This window comes from Myxine glutinosa, chromosome 12, assembly GCF_964187855.1.
Source record: "Myxine glutinosa chromosome 12, kmMyxGlut1.1, whole genome shotgun sequence".
NCBI classification, from domain to species: Eukaryota; Metazoa; Chordata; class Myxini; order Myxiniformes; family Myxinidae; genus Myxine; species Myxine glutinosa.
The window spans coordinates 99,672,703-99,696,163 of NC_136272.1; the positions used below are offsets into that span (position 1 = coordinate 99,672,703).

General features: G+C 40.6%; 1 protein-coding gene across 1 annotated transcript in view; it reads left to right on the forward strand.

Moving 5' to 3' along the window:
• Positions 1–23,461, forward strand: part of LOC137437679 (progesterone receptor) — a 378,860-nt gene that overhangs the window by 182,320 nt on the left and 173,079 nt on the right. The gene's annotated exons all lie outside the window — the stretch shown is intronic.

The following is a 23,461-nucleotide window of genomic DNA, read 5'->3' on the forward strand; positions in this document are numbered from 1 at the left end:
TGGTCCTTTTGTCCATCCACATACCTCACCAACGGCTCCCAACAGACTATCTTTCATTGACATCCAACCATGTTCAAGCTGAACCACATCATCCTCTACCCTACTCAGCCTCTCTTTTAATGTCTCCATTACTGTCAACTCTTTCAACCTCCACACCTTCATTCTCGGTTGGTACTTCACCCGCCGAGCTCTCCTCGCACCTTTCACCCTTATGTCGCAGACAACCATATGTCTATCATATGTCTATCCCGGACGAGCCCCCAATTTCTGTTACGTGCTTCTTCCCCAAACCCCGACCATGGTGTAACTCCGAGCTTCGAAAGGAGTAACGGCAGAAAGATGTGCTATTATGTGTGTGTGTCCCTATGACCAATGGGAGAACCACAACAAGCAATTGATACAAAACAAATTATTGTATTCAAAACTTACACAATAATAACACTTAACGCAAGTCCAAGGAAACTCTCACTTGCACATCATAAACCATACAATTCCGATGATGGTACCACCAATATGTTCCTTAATCAATATATATGTATATATATGTATGTATATATATATGTATGTGTATGTATGTATGTGTATATATATATATATATATATATATATATATATATATATATATATATATATATATATATATATATATATATATATATATATATATGTATATATGTATATATGTATATATGTATATATGTATATATATATATATATATATATATATATGTATATATGTATATATGTATATATATATATATATATATATATATATATATATATATATATATATATATATATACGTAGTGTGTTCAAAAAGTATCCGACCTTTATTTTTCGTGCGTAAAAAAAAAAGAAGCTAGGGAGGCGTTGATTGGTGCACGTATGTAGGCGATCCTAATGCACACGCGTGAATTTTTTCCCACCTGCAGAAGCTGTCATTCGACGGCAGACCGCCGATGAGTGAGGACATGTAAGCGAGCGCTGTCGGATTTTCGTTTTTGACAAAATGACGGAAAAACTTGAACAACGCTACTGCATCAAATTTTGTGTTTTTTGGCCTCGGGGATGTTGGATGCTTCCATTGTGATGACTGCAACTTGGTTTCTGGGTCGTACCCATAAACCCAGGACTCATCGCCAGTGATCACTGTGTTGAGGAAGCTGGGATCGCTGTTCACAGTCTCCAGCATGTCCTGTGCGATCTCCAAACGGAGTTGCTTCTGCTCAATCGTTAGCAGCTTTGGTACGAACTTCGCTGAGATTCTCCTGAAGCCCAAATCCTCCTTCATAATGGAATGAACGGTGTTGAATCTTGCGGATCGTTTCCACTTGGGAATCGCCAAGCTTTACACAAAATTTGATGCAGTAGCGTTGTTCAAGTTTTTCCGTCATTTTGTCAAAAACGAAAATCCGACGGCGCTCACTTACATGTCCTCACTCATCGGCGGTCTGCCATCGAATGACAGCTTCTGCAGGTGGGAAAAAATTCACGCGTGTGCATTATGATCGCCTACATACGTGCACCAATCAACGCCTCCCTAGCTTCTTTTTTTTTACGCACGAAAAATAAAGGTCAGATACTTTTTGAACACAGTAGTATACAGTCATCCCTCGTTTATCGCGGGGGTTACGTTCCAGAACCCCCCGCGATAGGTGAAAATCCGCGAAGTAGAAACCATATATTAATTTTATTATTTTTATATATTTTAAGCCTTTAAAAACCCTCCCCATACTCTTATAAACCTTTCCCACGCTCTTATGAACCCTTTCTACACTCTTAAACACACTTTTGAGACCCATCCTTAGTCCTTACGTATTAGAAATATTTGTACGTGTATATATAGCTGTACAGTACATTGATGCAAGTTCTTTTATAATTGCAATTAATTAACAAACAAACATACACATATGATCATGGAACGACACAAGTACAGTACAACAAAGTATTTACATTGATGCAAATTGTGTTTTTGAAAGCAAAAGGCAATAATTGACAAAAGTGCCTTTAATCAAACCTGAGGCCTAAGCATAAAGAAGTCTTCATGAGCTATTCAAAATAGAGATGATGATTAATTTTGAAAATTAATAAGAAATGCATTAGCTTCCTCTTGCATATGCAGCAGCTTCCTGATGGTTAATTTGTAGGAAGCAGTGGGGGGTGGAGAGGAGGTGAGGGTAGTTATTCCTGATCTGATGCAGTGATGAAGCAGATATCTCATCTGTATCAAAAGGTAATGACCGAAAAATCCCATCCTCCACAACCTCGGTCATTCATGTTACTCAGCGACTTAATTTAATTGCAGCTTTAGACAACATCATCGAAATCGTCATCATGATCATGTGTCTCTAAGTTGTAAACATAAGTTATTGTAAATTAGAGGTTACCCAAAGTATGATGACTCTTAAAACCATATTGATCATTAAACTGCAGGACACAGTTTGGCATCAACCTTGCAAATTACTTAAAGTAGCGAAGAACCGTCCAAGAACCCTCCTTGCGGATGGGTTAATTACCCCCAGAATCATGGACAAGTTAATTACCCCCAGAATACGGGACTTTCAAAATGCGCGATTCTTTGTCTACTCATTTATAATGCGTATTTTATTTTGATTTACTGTAATATTCTTTTAATATAGGTTTTAATTAATGTGTTATATTTTTATTTATATTATTATTAATTTTTTAGGCTAGAAAATGCTTATTTTACTGCAAAAATAATTAAAATCTAAAAAAATAAAAATACCTATAGGCCGCAGAATCCCGCGATATAATGAAAAATCAGATATATAATTTTACATATACTAGCGAGAAAAACCCGCGATGTACCGAAGCCGCGAAAAGTGAAGCGCGATATAGCGAGGGATTACTGTATATATATATATATATATATATATATACACAGACTTCGCATTTAATATGGAATTTTTTTTTGTGGGGGTGAACTTACTTTTCAAGATGACTGAGAATCAAAAGTTCATTGGAATTATGTTGAAATTATTCTAGATTTTGTTAATGTGACCTTTAAAAGAAACAAAAACCACATTTGACATTTCGAAGCAAATAAATTGATCCTTAAAAGTGAGGTAAACTGATATCGAACTCAATTCACGGACAGTACTGTGTTAAACTTCTGTACGTTTTCCAGAAGTATCTCTTTATTTTACACATGAGCCAAATGTTTTTTCAACAAAAACAAAAGTTAAATTATGACTGGGATTACGGACAGTAAAATTACAGTTCAGTACTTCGTGTAACCCCCACGAGCATTCAGGAGAGCACGTACACGTCGAGGCATGCTGTTCACGAGATTTGCCAAGGTTTGGACAGGAATCGCTTGCCATGCAGTGACAATAGCCTGCTGCAATTCACGCACAGTGGTGGGCTGCTGGACCAAGTTGTCGATTTGACGCGTTAATTCTGCCCACAAGTTCTCTATCGGATTCATATCCGGGGACATGGCAGGCCACTCCATATGCTCGACACCACAGTCAACAAGAAAGTGTTGGATCATGCGTGCACGATGAGGCCGTGCATTGTCATCTTGGAAGACAAAGTTTCCTCGAAAGGCTGCACGAGCAAATGGAAGCAATGTTTCTTCCAGAATGGCCCTGTACTTGAACTGGTTCAGGTTTCCATTCAGAACAACCAGGCCAGTTTTGCCCCCTGCATGAAAAGCAGCCCAAACGGTCACCCCACCACCTCCAGCTTGGACTCTTGGCACTATACAATCTTCGTTGTAGGCTTCATGCACTTGTCTGCATACTCGGACGTGGCCATCTTGACGATAGACCAGAAATCTAGACTCGTCACTGAAGGTCACGTGATTCCAGTGTCCCAGCTGCCATTGATGGTGCTCTCTGGCCCGTTGCAATCGGCGCTGGCTGTGTTGTCTGGTCAGGCGTGGCTTTCTCATGGGACGCCTGGCACGATAGCCTGCTTGAACCAGTCGTTGGTTGACTAGCCTTCTGGATACAGGCACATTTGTCAGTTGCTGCCACTCAGCCCGAAGCCGATTAGCTGACTTGGTACGGCCATTGCAGACTAACCGGTGCAGCTGGCGATCATCTCTCCTTGTGATTCTGCGGGACGTCCTGGCCTCGGTATTGGAGTAGGGACACCCCTCTGAGCATTTCGTTTCAGGATGTTTGACACCTGACCTTGAGTGATGCCATAATGCCAAGCAATAGCACGCTGTTTCATCCCGGAATTTCGTAAAGCCACCACTCCATGACAAACAACATTGTCAAGTTGACGGATCTTCTCCAGAGGAAGCGGCAATAACTTTTGTAGAAGTGCAGCAGTTGTTTTCCACTAATACAGAACCAACAACCCTTATATACCCAATTGTGAAGCCAATCGTCAAATGTACCTGTCCTTACATTTTGCCATGCCACTTGTGGTTTTATCCTGCTATTGACTTCTTGCTGCGAAAGACAATCAGTGACATGGTTCTTTTGACAAAGAAATCATCGAAGCGTAAAAGAAACTCACCAGATTGATATACTGAGTTCAGAAAGTAAACCCAAGTCAAGAATAAAAAAAATATTCCATATTAAATGCCAAGGCTGTATATATATATATATATATATATATATATATATATATATATATATATATATATATATATATATATATATATATATATATATATATATATATATGTATATATATATATATATATATATATATATATATATATATATATATATATACATACATACATACATACACACACACACACACACACACACACACACACACACACACACACACACACACACACACACACACACACAGACACACACATACATATATACTCGGGTGGTCCACAGATATATGTAATATTTAATACTATTAAAAATCCATGCTCCACAAGGCCGCCCTTGTTCCTATGTTTTTAAAGATCAAATGAACCAAACATGAGGTCAATTGGAACTTATTTCGAGGTTGCTCAAAAAATAACATTTTTAATTTATCCTGTTTTTTTCAGATGGCAGAAACTCGCAGTTCTTCCACAGTTTGGTTGCTGGGCAAGTCTGAAAAGGAAATAATATGTGGGGGACTACCAACCAAAGGACACACATTGCAGAAAATGGTGTGCCATCACATACAAGAACACCATACAGTTCGTGAAAGTGCCAAACTTGGTGTACAAGCTGTGTGTGCATACTGGGAGAAAGCACGAATTCCAGTGCAGAGAGTAGATTCCTGTGAGCGCCAGCTTTTGAAGTTGTATGATGCCTACAAACTGGTAAAGAAAAATAGAACCAAGACATTCGAAAACTATAGAGTGAAGGAGCAGATGTTCAAAGATGATCTTCAATCCCTCTTCAATATCTCACCAAATGATGCGCTTGAGAAAATGACGAATGAAGAAGACAAAGCATTCCTTATCATGCAGCATGAGGATCCCTCAAGTTCACGTTTGGGATCTGTGGACAACACTCTGGCAGTGAAGGAGAACAGAAAGCGTATCAGGCTTGAGAATGAAGATAAAAGAAAGAAGAAACATGCTGCTGAGACTCTAACAGCAATGCAATCTGTTCCATCAACATCGGCTGTGGTTGATGATGATGATGAGGAGTCTGCGATTGAAAGCTCCGATTCAGGGGACAATGAATTCATGAAAACTTCATCGTGAAAACTTTCCAGTGTCGACCAAAGCCATCTTGTCAAAGAAGTAGGCAATGTTTTGAAACACAAGTTTCTGAAAACAATGTTACGTAAAATCATTCAAATTATGTGTATTCTGATGTTTACTTTGTTTTAATTGTTCTGATAGATTTGTTTTATCATCTCTGATAGATATTTTATATTTTCTGATGGATGATTTATTTTTTCTGATAAATGATTTATTGTCAAATTAATACATTAATGTTTAATCATCTGTTTTGTTTTTAAACTTAATTTGACTATATGAATGAACATTGAACATTGAACAATGAACAATGAACAATTGAACATACATGTACATTATTGAACATACAATTGAACATACATTATTTATTAGTTTACAATCAAACAACAACAATAACAATAATAAATAAGTTGAGTAATTGAAAATAGATAATTATCTATGAATTGATGTATGTTGCTAAAAATTCTGTATCTTATTATTCATTAAAATTTGTCAACATTTTGAGCAACCTCTAAATATTGTCCAATCAAGCTCAAATTTTCACGACAAACTGCTTTCTTCACTGGGAATAGGGGCAGGCTTGTGGAGAAATGAAAATCCAATCTTCAAATTTTTGGACCACCCTAATACATACATACATATATATATATATATACTGTTCTAATATCAAAATTTGTTGACTGTCATTTACGTCCTCTCGTGATGAATCTCTCCTCATACCTCAAGGACACAACCAGTTTTCTGACCCACATCCAAGGATTGAACAGAATATACTCACCTTTCAACTCCCAAACCATTTTAGTCACAGCAGATGTTACATCCCTCTACACTAATATTCCACATTCAGAAGGCCTGTCTGCATGCCGCAAAGCCCTCGATACACGACAAGTCCCAATACCACCTACTCAAGACCTTATGCGCCTATTAGAACTGACACTCAAACTGAATAATTTCCAATTCAACAGACAACATTACATTCAAACTCAAGGTACCGCTATGGGTACCCCTGTTGCACCGTCATACGCTAACATCTTCATGGGAATGATAGAGGCCAAGATCAATGCACAACCTCATCACGGCATCCTGGAAAAATCCTGGGTACGTTATATTGATGACATCCAGTTCATCTGGTCAAAATCCCCCCGTAGTCTCACACAATTCCAAAATGAATTAAATTTGATTCATCCGACCATCAAGTTTACATTCGACAGCTCACAGTCCGAAGTCCACTTTCTAGACACATCACTCACGCTTCAAAATAACAGACTCGAAACAGAACTAGACACCAAACCAACAGACACTCACTCTTACCTTCTCCCTTCTTCATCTCATCCTAAACATACAATTGCAAGCATACCATACAGTCAAGCACTCAGAGTCAGACGCATTTGCTCAACAAAAATGGCAGAAGAAACTTCTCTCTGCCAATTAGAAACACACTTCATTGCAAGAAACTATGACCCTCACTCTGTGAAAGAAGCAATAACCCGAGCAAAACGCATACCGAGAGCAGACCTTCCGACTTACAAACCCAAAACTGCAACTAACCGTGTCCCACTGGTAACCACCTACTCTGCTACCTCATCCCAATTACCAAGTATTCTGAATAAGGCCCTTCCTCTCCTCCATCAATCAGAAACACTCGGCACCACATTTTCTCAACCTCCACTAACATCATTTCGACGTGGTCGGACACTCAGGGACCTCTTGGTAAAAGCAAAGCACCTACAGCCCCACAACAAACAAACTAGGATCCCTGGCTTCTATAAATGCACAGCAAAAAAATGTATTATTCACAAGCATTTACTAGAAGGAAACAAATTTTGTAGTTCTAGCACTGGACAAAAATTCCCCATCACCTCCTATATGAACTGCAAATCGACATGGGTCATATACCTAATCACTTGCCAAAAGTGCAACAAACAATATGTTGGAAAAACTGAGAATACACTCTACACACGATTTAATAACACCCGGTCAGAAATCAATAACTTCCACACCAGTCAGGGCAAATCTCTACCTTACACGATACACTTTAATCAACCGGATCACTCTATAAATGACATTCAGATCTCTGCCATTGAATCAATCACAAATCGATCACACACCACGATTCTGAAACGTGAGTCCTTTTGGATACATAAACTTCGGACAAAAATCCCTCATGGCGTAAATTTTGATGATTAAAGCATGTTCCTACATCAACCCAATCAAATTGTTAACGTAACCCATTCATTCATTCATTCATTCATTCACCCATTCATTCATTCTACCTTTATATGTCATTTATATAAATATATTATATGAATATAAATGGTATATGAATATATGCTTGTGTGTTTATGTATGTATGTATCTATATATTTGTATATGCACGATTGCACGTGCACCGGAACTGTAACACAAACGGTAACTGTAAGGTGCGCTTCACTTCCGTTGAACTTGGGGCCGGTGAGTGAGCTTTGGCCTGGCTCTTCCTTTTGTATGCATTTTCTACACATATCACACATCTTACACACATATCACTATACATACTTGACTGATATACATGCCTGCTGTTTTTGTAGACTCAGAGGAAGACCTTTGTTGGTCGAAAGCTTGTCAAATTAAAGATCGAAGTCCTGAAGCTACGTCCGCGTCTGATTCAATCTCCCGATTTAATTTATATATATATATATATATATATATATATATATATATATATATATATATATATATATATATATATATATATATATATATATATACACACACACACACACACACACAGTCACGTGAAAAAGTAAGTACATCCCATGTAAACTTTTGACTTTTTCAACATATTTCAACATATAGCTATTTGATCTTCATTTCAACAATATTGAGAGATAAAGGTGATATAATATAACAAATATCATGAAACATTTACATTTTGTAGTCCATTGTATAATTTAAATAAACATAAATGCAAATTTCACATGTGAAAAAGTAAGTACACCCCTACATTTATCACTACTTCAAATACCTAAAATTAGAATCAGGTGCACCAGCTCAGGTGCAAATGATTAGACCATCGTTAGAGAGGATCTTGGAGGAGCCTGTCTTATTTAAACCTCAGACAATTAGTTTGGTTTGCTCTTTGTTGTTGAAGTGTGCGGCGTCACCATGCCTAGATCAAAAGTGCTCTCTGAGGCCTTCAGAAAGAAGGTTATAGATGCCTACAAGTCTGGGAAGGGATTTAAAAAGATCTCCAAACAATTTGAAATCAATCATTCGACTGTCCGGAAGATCATCTACAAGTGGAGAAGATTCCAAACAACTGCCAACTTGTTCAGGCCAGGCCGCCCCAGCAAGTTCAGCCCGAGAGCAGACCGCAAGATGCTGAAAGAAGTCTCTAAGAACCCCAGAATGTCATCACGGGACCTACAGGTAGCTCTTGCCACTGTAGATGTCAAAGTGCACGAGTCTACCATTAGAAAGAGGCTGCACTAATTTGATCTTCATGGGAGGTGTGCCAGGAGGAAACCTTTGCTGTCCAGAAAGAACATCAGGGCAAGACTAAAGTTTGCCAATGAACACCTAGGCAAAGACCAGCACTTCTGGAACAATGTGCTCTGGACAGATGAGTCAAAGGTGGAGCTATTTGGCCACAGTACCAGAAAACATGTTTGGCGAAAACCAAAGACAGCATTTGACCACAAGAACCTGATACCAACTGTAAAGCATGGTGGTGGAAATATTATGGTTTGGGGCAGCTTTGCTGCATCAGGGCCTGGGCAGCTCACCATCATAGAATCCACTATGAATTCTTCATTCTACCAGAGGGTGCTTGAGGATAATGTGAGGCCATCTGTCGGAAAGTTGAAGCTCAACCGAAGGTGGATCTTGCCACATGATAATGACCCTAAACATACCAGTAGATCCACCAAGGAATGGCTGAAAAGAAAGAAATGGAGGGTTCTGGAATGGCCAAGTCAAAGCCCGGATCTAAATCCCATCGAGATGTTGTGGGGGGATTTGAAACGAGCTGTGCATGCAAGAAACCCCTCAAACGTCGCACCGCTGAAAGAATTCTGCATGGAGGAGTGGGCAAAAATTTCTCCCAGTCGATGTCAGAGAGTGGTAGACAGTTATAAGAAACGCCTACTTGAGGTTATTTCTGCCAAAGCGGAAAATTCCACCGATTAGAGCCAAGGGTGTACTTACTTTTTCCACATGCGAAATTTGCATTTATGTTTATTTAAATTATACAATGGACTACAAAATGTAAATAAAAACCACCTTTAGAGGCCATTTTTCCCCGCAAAGCGGGGGTTGGCCTTTTTCGGGCACCGTGGTTGTTGTTTTTGTTGGTCCCCTTTTTTGAAGTGATGTTTTACGGCCGGATGCCCTTCCTGCCGCCAACCCTTTTTGTCGCCTTTTACGACAACCAGGGAATTACCAGTGAACTGGTACTCAATTAGCCGACCTCTGAAGGATGGTTCAGGCTGAGTCAACCCCCCTGGCGTTAATTCAGCAATCGACCGGGATTCGAACCCAGGATCCTCGGATCCTAAGCTGGCACCCTAGCCGCTAGCCCAACACCAGGCTGACTGCAGACTACAGACTATAAAATGTAAATGTTTCATGATATTTGTTATATTATATCACCTTTATCTATCAATATTGTTGAAATGAAGATCAAATAGCTGTATGTTGAAATATGTAGAAAAAGTCAAAACTTCACATGGGGTGTACTTACTTTTTCACGTGACTGTATATCCCCACTCGACGGAATGCTTTGGCGTCATCTGGATTGGTCAATGTTTTAACAAAACTCTGCTTTTGAATCGGCCGAACAGAATAATAATGGAAGTAAAATTAGATGATGTAAGCAGAATTGTAAGACATTTTTTAATTATGCTGATGAAGTTTGATCAGAACGCACAAATGGGTGAGAGAGGAGATAGCAATCTTGACAAAGAAAGGGACAGATGCCGTCATATTTAAAAATATATAAATTGAGGTACCAATGGCATTTTGAGATCACCTCTGATGTGCAAAGAGCAATCACAAACAATGACTCTCACCAATAAGATGTTAATTAACATTAACCTCATATTATTACTGATATTAATCAAGAAAGGTGTTGCTATTCTGTGAACAAGCAAAGAAAGAAGTTTCCATCAGTAAATAGATTTCAATCTTAACCGTTGGAGTTTGGAATCAATAATCCCACCTGAGTTTTAATTTGTTATTCCCATTTATCTGAGCTCTCAGCCCATGATAATGCCATGTTCAAATTCAACGTATTACGTTGATTTGTCTGTTGCTTATTAAAGTCCATGTAGTTTGTATAAAAAAAGATATTGTATTTGTCCGAGATATAATGTTATACAGGTTACTCCAGGAGCCTTTGTTGCTGTAGCCAATAAGGACACAATGTACAAAACCAGGGTGCCAGATGCTGATAAAAGGCATGAGATACATGTACAAAAATGCCCCTGAAATGTTTTTGAATCCTAAGGCAATGCTCTAATACTGGGTCAAACGAAGCATCTTATCTAAGATTCAAATATTGTAGAAACTTTCAAAAGTCATTAATTCTTATCTGCAAAACTGAGGAAGTTGATTTAAGGCCTCAAGCGTTCACACTTCCTGCTTTGGGGTTATTGTACATGAATTAAATGAAAGAACCAATGAAGTAGTTGCCAGGATACAGTACACGTTATAATGGCTGGTAGGTTAACTAGTCTCTTCGCTATCTCGGCTGGGTTTAAATCTATGCCGTAGCTAGAAACCACAACCCTCGTGTTTTGCATGTAAAGCGAGGCATCAATGTGTGTGCCGTCCATCGGATGGACGTTAGGCCAGATAATCTTTCGTCTGGCATGAGGTGTTAGACATGAAATATCCCACTGTGTCTTTTCACAAAGAGGAGGCGAGTTATCACTGCCTCAACAAACTAGATGGTATTCATAGAATACTTACCCTGCATAGTCTTGAGAAGTACTTGGTGCGAGCCAACTGTTGTGGTTTTTAAATTTTTTTATCTCTGGGCATTAGGATTTGTGTAATTCACCATGTAAGTTCTAAGGGGACGGGCATCATCCAAGTAAAATGCACTGTATCAAATGGTCATGTAACATGTGGTAAAGTTTCAATTTCCTCTGTTGAACGGTTTTCGATGTATGCTCTTAACAAAATGCAGACACGTACGTACGTGCGTACCTACATACGTACGATCCGATTGCTTAACCACGCTTTTCACTTCGTGCGTGCAGGGTAAAAATTACTCACAGAGCTGCACTTGGCAAAACAGAACAAAGTAGAACCGCACTTGGTAGAGCGCATACCTCTGCCAGGCTGAATAGTTTACGTTTTGTATCCCGCTGATAAGCTGGATCTGAACCAAAATCGAATCGGCTTGTTCTTGTCACCTGACCAACTCAAATCCAATGGGTTTTGTCATAACTTATCCACAACTGTTTGAGATATCATGATATATATAGCTTTTGGCCCGAACTCTCAATTTTAGAATTAGGCCTATGTTTAGATTTTGGCCTCAAAAATAATTGGTGATTGAATTTGAATCAAGTGAGCTGATATGAAAATCCTGTTCAAATTTCAAGTCAGTCAGATGAAAATTGACAATTTTAGAAATTTTGGCCGATGTTGACCTCGAAAATATTTTGTGGTTCAATTCATTGAACTGGTGTGCAAATCCTCTACAAATTTCAAGTCATTCAGATGAAAATTTGACAATTTTAGAAATTTGGCCGAGGTTGACCTCAAACGGGTGACCGCTATATCAAATGGTCATGCAAGATGTGATAAAGTTTCAATTTCCTCCACTGAACAGTTTTCAATGTATGCTCTTAACATAATGCAGACACGTGGGCGACCGATCGCTAAAACACTGCTTTTTGCTTCGAGAGCACAGGGTAATTACAAATTATTGCATGGACCGACTGAGAAAAGGCAATGTTAACCCAGCATAAACAAACTACCCAACATAACCACCCAGCATAAACAAACCACCCAACATAACCACCCAACATAACCACCCAGCATAAACAAACCACCCAACATAACCACCCAGCATAAACAAACCACCCAACATAACCACCCACCCAGCATAAACAAACCACCCAACATAACCACCCAGCATAAACAAACCACCAAACATAACCACCCAGCATAAACAAACCACCCAACATAACCACCCAGCATAAACAAACCACCCAACATAACCACCCAGCATAAACAAACCACCAAACATAACCACCCAGCATAAACAAACCACCCAACATAACCACCCAGCATAAACAAACCACCCAACATAACCACCCAGCATAAACAAACCACCCAACATAACCACCCAGCATAAACAAACCACCCAACATAACCACCCAGCATAAACAAACCACCCAACATAACCACCCAGCATAAACAAACCACCCAACATAACCACCCAGCATAAACAAACCACCCAACATAACCACCCAGCATAAACAAACCACCCAACATAACCACCCAGCATAAACAAACCACCCAACATAACCACCCAGCATAAACAAACCACCCAACATAACCACCCAGCATAAACAAACCACCCAACATAACCACCCAGCATAAACAAACCACCCAACATAACCACCCACCCAGCATAAACAAACCACCCAACATAACCACCCAGCATAAACAAACCACCCAACATAACCACCCACCCTGCATAAACAAACCAACCAACATAACCACCCAGCATAAACAAACCACCCAACATAAACAAACCACCCAACATAAACAAACCACCCAGCATAAACAAACCACCCAGCATAAACAAACCACCCAACATAACCACTCATCCAGCATAAACAAACCACCCAACATAAACAAACCACCCAGCATAAACAAACCACCCAACATAAACAAACCACCCAGCATGAACAAACCACCCAACATAACCACTCATCCAGCATAAACAAACCACCCAACATAAACAAACCACCCAGCATAAACAAACCACCCAACATAAACAAACCACCCAACATAAACAAACCACCCAACATAACCACTCATCCAGCATAAACAAACCACCCAACATAAACAAACCACCCAACATAAACAAACCACCCAGCATAAACAAACCACCCAACATAACCACTCATCCAGCATAAACAAACCACCCAACATAAACAAACCACCCAACATAAACAAACCACCCAGCATAAACAAACCACCCAACATAAACAAACCACCCAGCATGAACAAACCACCCAACATAACCACTCATCCAGCATAAACAAACCACCCAACATAAACAAACCACCCAGCATAAACAAACCACCCAGCATAAACAAACCACCCAACATAAACAAACCACCCAGCATAAACAAACCACCCAACATAACCACTCATCCAGCATAAACAAACCACCCAACATAAACAAACCACCCAGCATAAACAAACCACCCAACATAAACAAACCACCCAACATAAACAAACCACCCAACATAACCACTCATCCAGCATAAACAAACCACCCAGCATAAACAAACCACCCAACATAAACAAACCACCCAGCATAAACAAACCACCCAACATATCCACCCACCCAGCATAAACAAACCACCCAACATAAACAAACCACCCAACATAACCACTCATCCAGCATAAACAAACCACCCAACATAACCACCCACCCAGCATAAACAAACCACCCAACATAACCACCCACCCAGCATAAACAAACCACCCACCCAGCATAAATAAACCACCCAACATAACCACCCAGCATAAACAAACCACCCAACATAACCACCCAGCAAAAACAAACCAACCAACATAACCACCCAGCATAAACAAACCACCCAACATAACCACCCACCCAGCATAAACAAACCACCCAACATAACCACCCACCCAGCATAAACAAACCACCCAACATAACCACTCATCCAGCATAAACAAACCACCCAACATAACCACCCACCCAGCATAAACAAACCACCCAACATAACCACCCAGCATAACCACCCACCCAGCATAAACAAACCACCCAACATAACCACCCACCCAGCATAAACAAACCACCCAACATAACCACCCACCCAGCATAAACAAACCACCCAACATAACCACTCATCCAGCATAAACAAACCACCCAACATAACCACCCACCCAGCATAAACAAACCACCCAACATAACCACCCAGCATAACCACCCACCCAGCACAAACAAACCACCCAACATAACCACCCAACATAAACAAACCACCCAACATAACCACCCACCCAGCATAAACAAACCACCCAACATAACCACCCAGCATAAACAAACCACCCAACATAACTACTCATCCAGCATAAACAAACCACCCAACATAACCACCCACCCAGCATAAACAAACCACCCAACATAACCACCCAGTATAAACAAACCACCCAGTATAAACAAAAACCACCCAGTATAAACAAACCACCCAGTATAAACAAACCACCCAGTATAACTAAACCACCCAGTATAACCAAACCACCCAGTATAACGAAACCACCCAGTATAACGAAACCACCCAGTATAAACAAACCACCCAGTATAACCAAACCACCCAGCATAAACAAACCACCCAACATAACCACCCAGCATAAACAAACCACCCAACATAACTACTCATCCAGCATAAACAAACCACCCAACATAACCACCCACCCAGCATAAACAAACCACCCAACATAACCACCCAGTATAAACAAACCACCCAGTATAAACAAAAACCACCCAGTATAAACAAACCACCCAGTATAAACAAACCACCCAGTATAACCAAACCACCCAGTATAACGAAACCACCCAGTATAACGAAACCACCCAGTATAAACAAACCACCCAGTATAACTAAACCACCCAGTATAACCAAACCACCCAGTATAACTAAACCACCCAGTATAACTAAAACACCCAGTATAAACAAACCACCCAGTATAACTAAACCACCCAGTATAACTAAACCACCCAGTATAACCAAACCACCCAGTATTGCTAAACCACCCAGTATAACCAAACCACCCAGTATAACTAAACCACCCAGTATAACTAAACCACCCAGTATAACTAAACCACCCAGTATAACTAAACCACCCAGTATAACTAAACCACCCAGTATAACCAAACCACCCAGTATAACTAAACCACCCAGTATAACTAAACCACCCAGTATAACTAAACCACCCAGTATAACCAAACCACCCAGTATTGCTAAACCACCCAGTATAACCAAACCACCCAGTATAACTAAACCACCCAGTATAACTAAACCACCCAGTATAACCAAACCACCCAGTATAACTAAACCACCCAGTATAAACAAGCCACCCAGTATAACTAAACCACCCAGTATAACTAAACCACCCAGTATAAACAAACCACCCAGTATAACTAAACCACCCAGTATAACTAAACCACCCAGTATAACCAAACCACCCAGTATAACTAAACCACCCAGTATAACCAAACCACCAAGTATAACTAAACCACCCAGTGTAACTAAACCACCCAGTATAACTAAACCACCCAGTATAACTAAACCACCCAGTATAACTAAACCACCCAGTATAACTAAACCACCCAGTATAACTAAACCACCCAGTATAACTAAACCACCCAGTATAAACAAGCCACCCAGTATAAACAAGCCACCCAGTATAAACAAGCCACCCAGTATAACTAAACCACCCAGTATAACTAAACCACCCAGTATAACCAAACCACCCAGTATAAACAAACCACCCAGTATAACTAAACCACCCAGTATAACCAAACCACCCAGTATAACTAAACCACCCAGTATAAACAAGCCACCCAGTATAACTAAACCACCCAGTATAACTAAACCACCCAGTATAAACAAACCACCCAGTATAACTAAACCACCCAGTATAACTAAACCACCCAGTATAACCAAACCACCCAGTATAACTAAACCACCCAGTATAACTAAACCACCCAGTATAACCAAACCACCCAGTATAACTAAACCACCCAGTGTAACTAAACCACCCAGTATAACTAAACCACCCAGTATAACTAAACCACCCAGTATAACTAAACCACCCAGTATAACTAAACCACCCAGTTTATCCAAACCACCCAGTATAACTAAAACACCCAGTATAACTAAACCACCCAGTATAACTAAACCACCCAGTATAACCAAACCACCCAGTATAACTAAACCACCCAGTATAAACAAGCCACCCAGTATAACTAAACCACCCAGTATAAACAAGCCACCCAGTATAACTAAACCACCCAGTATAACCAAACCATCCAGTATAACTAAACCACCCAGTATAAACAAGCCACCCAGTATAACTAAACCATCCAGTATAACTAAACCACCCAGTATAAACAAACTACCCAGTATAACTAAACCACCCAGTATAAACAAGCCACCCAGTATAACTAAACCACCCAGTATAACTAAACCACCCAGTATAACTAAACCACCCAGTATAACTAAACCACCCAGTATAACTAAACCACCCAGTATAACTAAACCACCCAGTATAACTAAACCACCCAGTATAACTAAACCACCCAGTATAACCAAACCATCCAGTATAACTAAACCACCCAGTATAAACAAGCCACCCAGTATAACTAAACCACCCAGTATAACTAAACCACCCAGTATAACTAAACCACCCAGTATAACTAAACCACCCAGTATAACTAAACCACCCAGTATAAACAAGCCACCCAGTATAACTAAACCACCCAGTATAAACAAACCACCCAGTATAAACAAACCACCCAGTATAACTAAACCACCCAACATAACCACCCACCCAGTATAAACAAACCACCCAGTATAACTAAACCACCCAACATAACCACCCACCCAGTGTATAACTCTTGTCAAAATACTGCTTTGGTGGATCCGATGCTCTGTAAAGAGTGTGGGAAATCGATGATGGCCGTGATGATGATGTACTTTACATTCTGAAACCATACATCAGCACTTCAGCTTGCTTACACTACCTGCATTTGTTGTTCTTGTTTTTGTTTTGAGGCCTTTCTATCCAATGAGTGTTGTCGACCCGAGCACAAGATGTGGAAGTATTCCTCCTCTTAAATTATTTTAATCTGGTCGTCAAAATCTACAGGCTCGATGTTAACCATATCCCCAGCTTCCCTCTCCAAGCATACCACAAATATTCTTGTTTGGGACTTTTTTTTGGACAGACAAACGAGTACTAAGGGGAGAACATACAAAGTACTGTATATGGTGTGAAACTCAATCAAATCAACTCAGATATCTCAAGGCATCAATTCTGTCCGAAATCCCACTCAAACAAGACATGTCATTAATCATCCCTGGCACAAATGAAAGAAGTGTTTTTGAGGTTTGAAATAGAGCAGATCCCTTCTACAGCAAGAGTCACAGCAATAAATCTACATTTACTTGAATTCCCACGGTTACAGTCACAGCAATAAATCAACGTCTATTGAATTCCACCAACAGCAGCAGACATGCTGGAAAGGGGAATTTTGCATGTGAAAGTACGATTGCACTCATTTCACCTGCCTTTGCATGTGAAAGCTTTCCCAAGCCTCTCTAGCCCATTGCACCTCTCGCCTGATGTCTAACTGGGTAACCCCTCAAAGCAGTCCTGCGGTTGCTTTCAAAATTGCTGCACATCATATTTGCGACTCATCAGTCCCTGTATGTATGCTTCCGACCACATTTCAGGCACCACAGTTTGCTCTTACAAGCCTTTCTCAATAAATCCAAATCACTGGCAGTGAAACCCATGCAAAGGAGATGGAATGAACTGCCGAACCAGAAAAGACCGCTCACAATCACCATTGGCTTCACAATCGGGTATATAAGGGTTGTTGCGTTCTGTATTAGTGGAAAACAACTGCTGCACGTCTACAAAAGTTATTGCTGCTTCCCCTGGAGATGGTCTGTCCACTCGACAATGCTGTTTGTCATTTAGTGGTGGCTTTACGAAATTCCGGCATGAAACAGCATGCTATTGCTCGGCAGTATGGCATCACTGAACGTCAGGTGTCACAGATCCTGAAACGAAATGCTCAGAGGGGTGTCCCTACTCCAATACCGAGGTCAGGACGTCCCCGCAGAACCACAAGGAGGGATGATCACCAGCTGCACTGGGTATTCCGCAATGGCCGTACCAAGTCAGCTAATCGGCTTAGGGCTGAGTGGCAGCAACTGACAAATGTGCCTGTATCCAGAAGGCTAGTCAACCAATGACTGGTTCAAGCAGGCTATCGTGCCAGGCGTCCCCTGAGAAAGCCACGTCTGATCTGACAACACCGCCAGAGCCGATTGCAGTGGGTCAGACAGCACCGTCAATGGCAGCCAGGACACTGGAATCACGTGATCTTCAGTGACGAGTCTAAATTTCTGGTCTATCGTCAATATGGCCGCGTCCGAATGCACAGACAAGTGCGTGAAGCCTGCAACGAAGATTGTATAGTGCCAGGAGTCCAAGCTGGAGGTGGTGGGGTGACCATTTGGGCTGCTTTTCATGCAGGGGGCAAAACTGACCTGGTTGTTCTGAATGGAAACCTGAACCAGTTCAAGCACAGGGCCATTCTGGAAGAAACATTACTTCCATTTGTTCGTGCAGCCTTTCGAGGAAACTTTTCTTCCAAGATGACAATGCACGGCCTCATCGTGCTCGCATGATCCAACACTTTCTTGCTGACCGTGGTGTAGAGCATATGGAGTGGCCTGCCATGTCCCCGGATATGAATCCGATAGAGAACTTGTGGGCAGAATTAACGCGTCAAATCGACAACTTGGACCAGCAGCCTGCCTCTGTGCGTGAATTGCAACAGGCTATTGTAACTGCATGGCAAGCGATTCCTGTCCAAACCTTGGCAAATCTCGTGAACAGCATGCCTCAACGTATACGTGCTCTCCTGAATGCTCGTGGGGGTTACACGAAGTACTGAACTGTAATTTTACTGTCCGTAATTCCAGTCGTAATTTAACTTTTGTTTTTGTAAAAAAAATTTTTTGGCTAATGTGCAAAATAAAGAGATACTTCTGGAAAACGCACAGAAATTTAACACAGTACTGTCCGTGAATTGAGTTCGATATCAGTTTCCATCACTTTCAAGGATCAATTTATTTGCTGCGAAATGTCAAATGTGGTTTTTGTTTCTTTTAAAGGTCACATTAACAAAATCTGGAATAATTTCAACATAATTCCAATGAACTTTTGGTTGTAAGTCATCTTGAAAAGTAAGTTCACCCCCACAAAAAAAATATTCCATATTAAATGCCAAGTCTGTATAAAAAGTATTTATACGTACAGTATATATATACAGTATTTTATACATACAGTATAAATGTGCGCATTTATACATACAGTATATTTGTGCACAACAATGAATATCCTTATGGACATGTTATAACAATGAATATCCTTATGGCCCTGTTATAACAATGAATATGCCTTATGGCCCTGTTATAACAACGAATATGCCTTGTGGCCCTGTTGTAACAATGAATATCCTTATGGCCCTGTTATAACAATGAATATCCTTATGGCCCTGTTGTAACAATGAATATGCCTTATGGCCCTGTTATAACATTGAATATCCTTATGGCCCTGTTATAACAATGAATATCCTTATGGCCCTGTTGTAACAATGAATATGCCTTATGGCCCTGTTATAACAATGAATATCCGTATGGCCCTGTTATAACAATGAATATCCTTATGGCCCTGTTATAACAATGAATATGCCTCGTGGCCCTGTTGTAACAACAAATATGCCTCATGGCCCTGTTATAACAACGAATATGCCTTATGGCCCTGTTATAACAATGAATGTGCCTCATGGCCCTGTTATAACAACAAATATGCCTCGTGGCCGTGTTGTAACAACAAATATGCCTCATGGCCCTGTTATAACAACGAATATGCCTTATGGCCCTGTTATAACAATGAATGTGCCTCATGGCCCTGCTATAACAACGAATATGCCTCATGGCCATGTTATAACAACGAATATGCCTTATGGCCCTGTTATAACAATGAATATGCCTCATGGCCCTGTTATAACAACGAATATGCCTCGTGGCCCTGTTATAACAACGACTATGCCTCATGGCCCTGTTATAACAACAAATACGCCTCGTGGCCCTGTTATAACAATGAATATGCCTCGTGGCCCTGTTATAACAACGAATATGCCTCGTGGCCCTGTAATAACAACGAATATGCCTCATGGCCCTGTTATAACAATGAATATGCCTTGTGGCCCTGTTATAACAACGAATATGCCTTGTGGCCCTGTTATAACAATGAATATGCCTCATGGCCCTGTTATAACAACGAATATGCCTTGTGGCCCTGTTATAACAACGAATATGCCTTATGGCCCTGTTATAACAATGAATATGCCTTATGGCCCTGTTACAACAATGAATATGCCTCATGGCCCTGTTATAACAACAAATACGCCTCGTGGCCCTGTTATAACAACGAATATGCCTTATGGCCCTGTTATAACAACGAATATGCCTTGTGGCCCTGTTATAACAACGAATATGCCTCATGGCCCTGTTATAACAATGAATATGCCTCGTGGCCCTGTTATAACAACGAATATGCCTCGTGGCCCTGTAATAACAACGAATATGCCTCATGGCCCTGTTATAACAATGAATATGCCTTGTGGCCCTGTTATAACAACGAATATGCCTTGTGGCCCTGTTATAACAATGAATATGCCTCATGGCCCTGTTATAACAACGAATATGCCTTGTGGCCCTGTTATAACAACGAATATGCCTTGTGGCCCTGTTATAACAACGAATATGCCTTATGGCCCTGTTATAACAACGAATATGCCTCATGGCCCTGTTATAACAACGAATATGCCTTGTGGCCCTGTTATAACAACGAATATGCCTCTTGGCCCTGTTATAACAACGAATATGCCTCTTGGCCCTGTTATAACAACGAATATGCATCATGGCCTTGTTATAACAACGAATATGCCTCAGGGCCCTGCTATAACAACGAATATGCCTCATGGCCCTGTTATAACAACGAATATGCCTCATGGCCCTGTTATAACAACGAATGTGCCTCATGGCCCTGTTATAACAACGAATATGCTTCATGGCCCTGTTATAACAAAGAATATGCCTCATTGCCCTGTTATAACAACGAATGTGCCTTATGGCCCTGTTATAACAACGAATATGCCTCATGGCCCTGTTATAACAACGAATATGCCTCATGGCCCTGTTATAACAACGAATATGCTTCATGGCCCTGTTATAACAACGAATATGCCTCAGGGCCCTGTTATAACAACGAATATGCCTCATGGCCCTGTTATAACAACGAATATGCCTCATGGCCCTGTTATAACAACGAATATGCCTCATGGCCCTGTTATAACAACGAATATGCCTTGTGGCCCTGTTATAACAACGAATATGCCTCATGGCCCTGTTATAACAACGAATATGCCTCATGGCCCTGTTATAACAACGAATATGCCTCATGGCCCTGTTATAACAACGAATATGCCTTGTGGCCCTGTTATAACAACGAATATGCCTCAAGGCCCTGTTATAACAACGAATATGCCTCATGGCCCTGTTATAACAACGAATATGCCTCATGGCCCTGTTATAACAACGAATATGCCTCATGGCCCTGTTATAACAACGAATATGCCTCAGGACCCTGTTATAACAACGAATATGCCTCGTGGCCCTGTTATAACAACGAATATGCCTCATGGCCCTTTAGAACAATGAATGTGCCTCATGGCCCTGTTATAACAACGAATATGCCTCGTGGCCCTGTTATAACAACGAATATGCCTCATGGCCCTGTTATAACAATGAATGTGCCTCATGGCCCTGTTATAACAACGAATATGCCTCATGGCCCTGTTATAACAACGAATATGCCTCATGGCCCTGTTATAACAACGAATGTGCCTCATGGCCCTGTTATAACAACGAATATGCCTCATGGCCCTGTTATAACAACGAATATGCCTCATGGCCCTGTTATAACAACGAATATGCCTCGTGGCCCTGTTATAACAACGAATGTGCCTCATGGCCCTGTTGTAACAACAAATATGCCTTATGGCCCTGTTATAACAACGAATATGCCTCATGGACCTGTTATAACAATGAATATGCCTCATGGCCCTGTTATAACAACGTATATGCCTTATGGACCTGTTATAACAATGAATATGCCTCATGGCCCTGTTATAACAACGAATATGCATTGTGGCCCTGTTATAACAACGAATATGCCTCATGTCCTTGTTATAACAACGAATATGCCTTGTGGCCCTGTTATAACAATGAATATGCCTCATGGCCCTGTTATAACAACGAATATGGCTCATGGCCCTGTTATAACAATGAATATGCCTTGTGGCCCTGTTATAACAACGAATATGCCCCATGGCCCTGTTATAACAATGAATATGCCGTGTGGCCCTGTTATATCAACGAATATGGCTCATGGCCCTGTTATAACAACGAATATTCTTATGGCCCTGTTATAACAACGAATATGCCTCATGTCCCTGTTATAACAACGAATATGCCTTGTGGCCCTGTTATAACAATGAATATGCCTCAAGGCCCTGTTATAACAATGAATATGCCTTGTGGCCCTGTTTTAACAATGAATATGCCTCATGCCCCTGTTATAACAACAAATATGGCTCATGGCCCTATTATAACAACGAATATCCTTATGTCCCCGTTATAAGCGAGGTGTGCTGATCTCACCTCACCTGGATACACCCTGCAGTCATTTCCTCGCTCC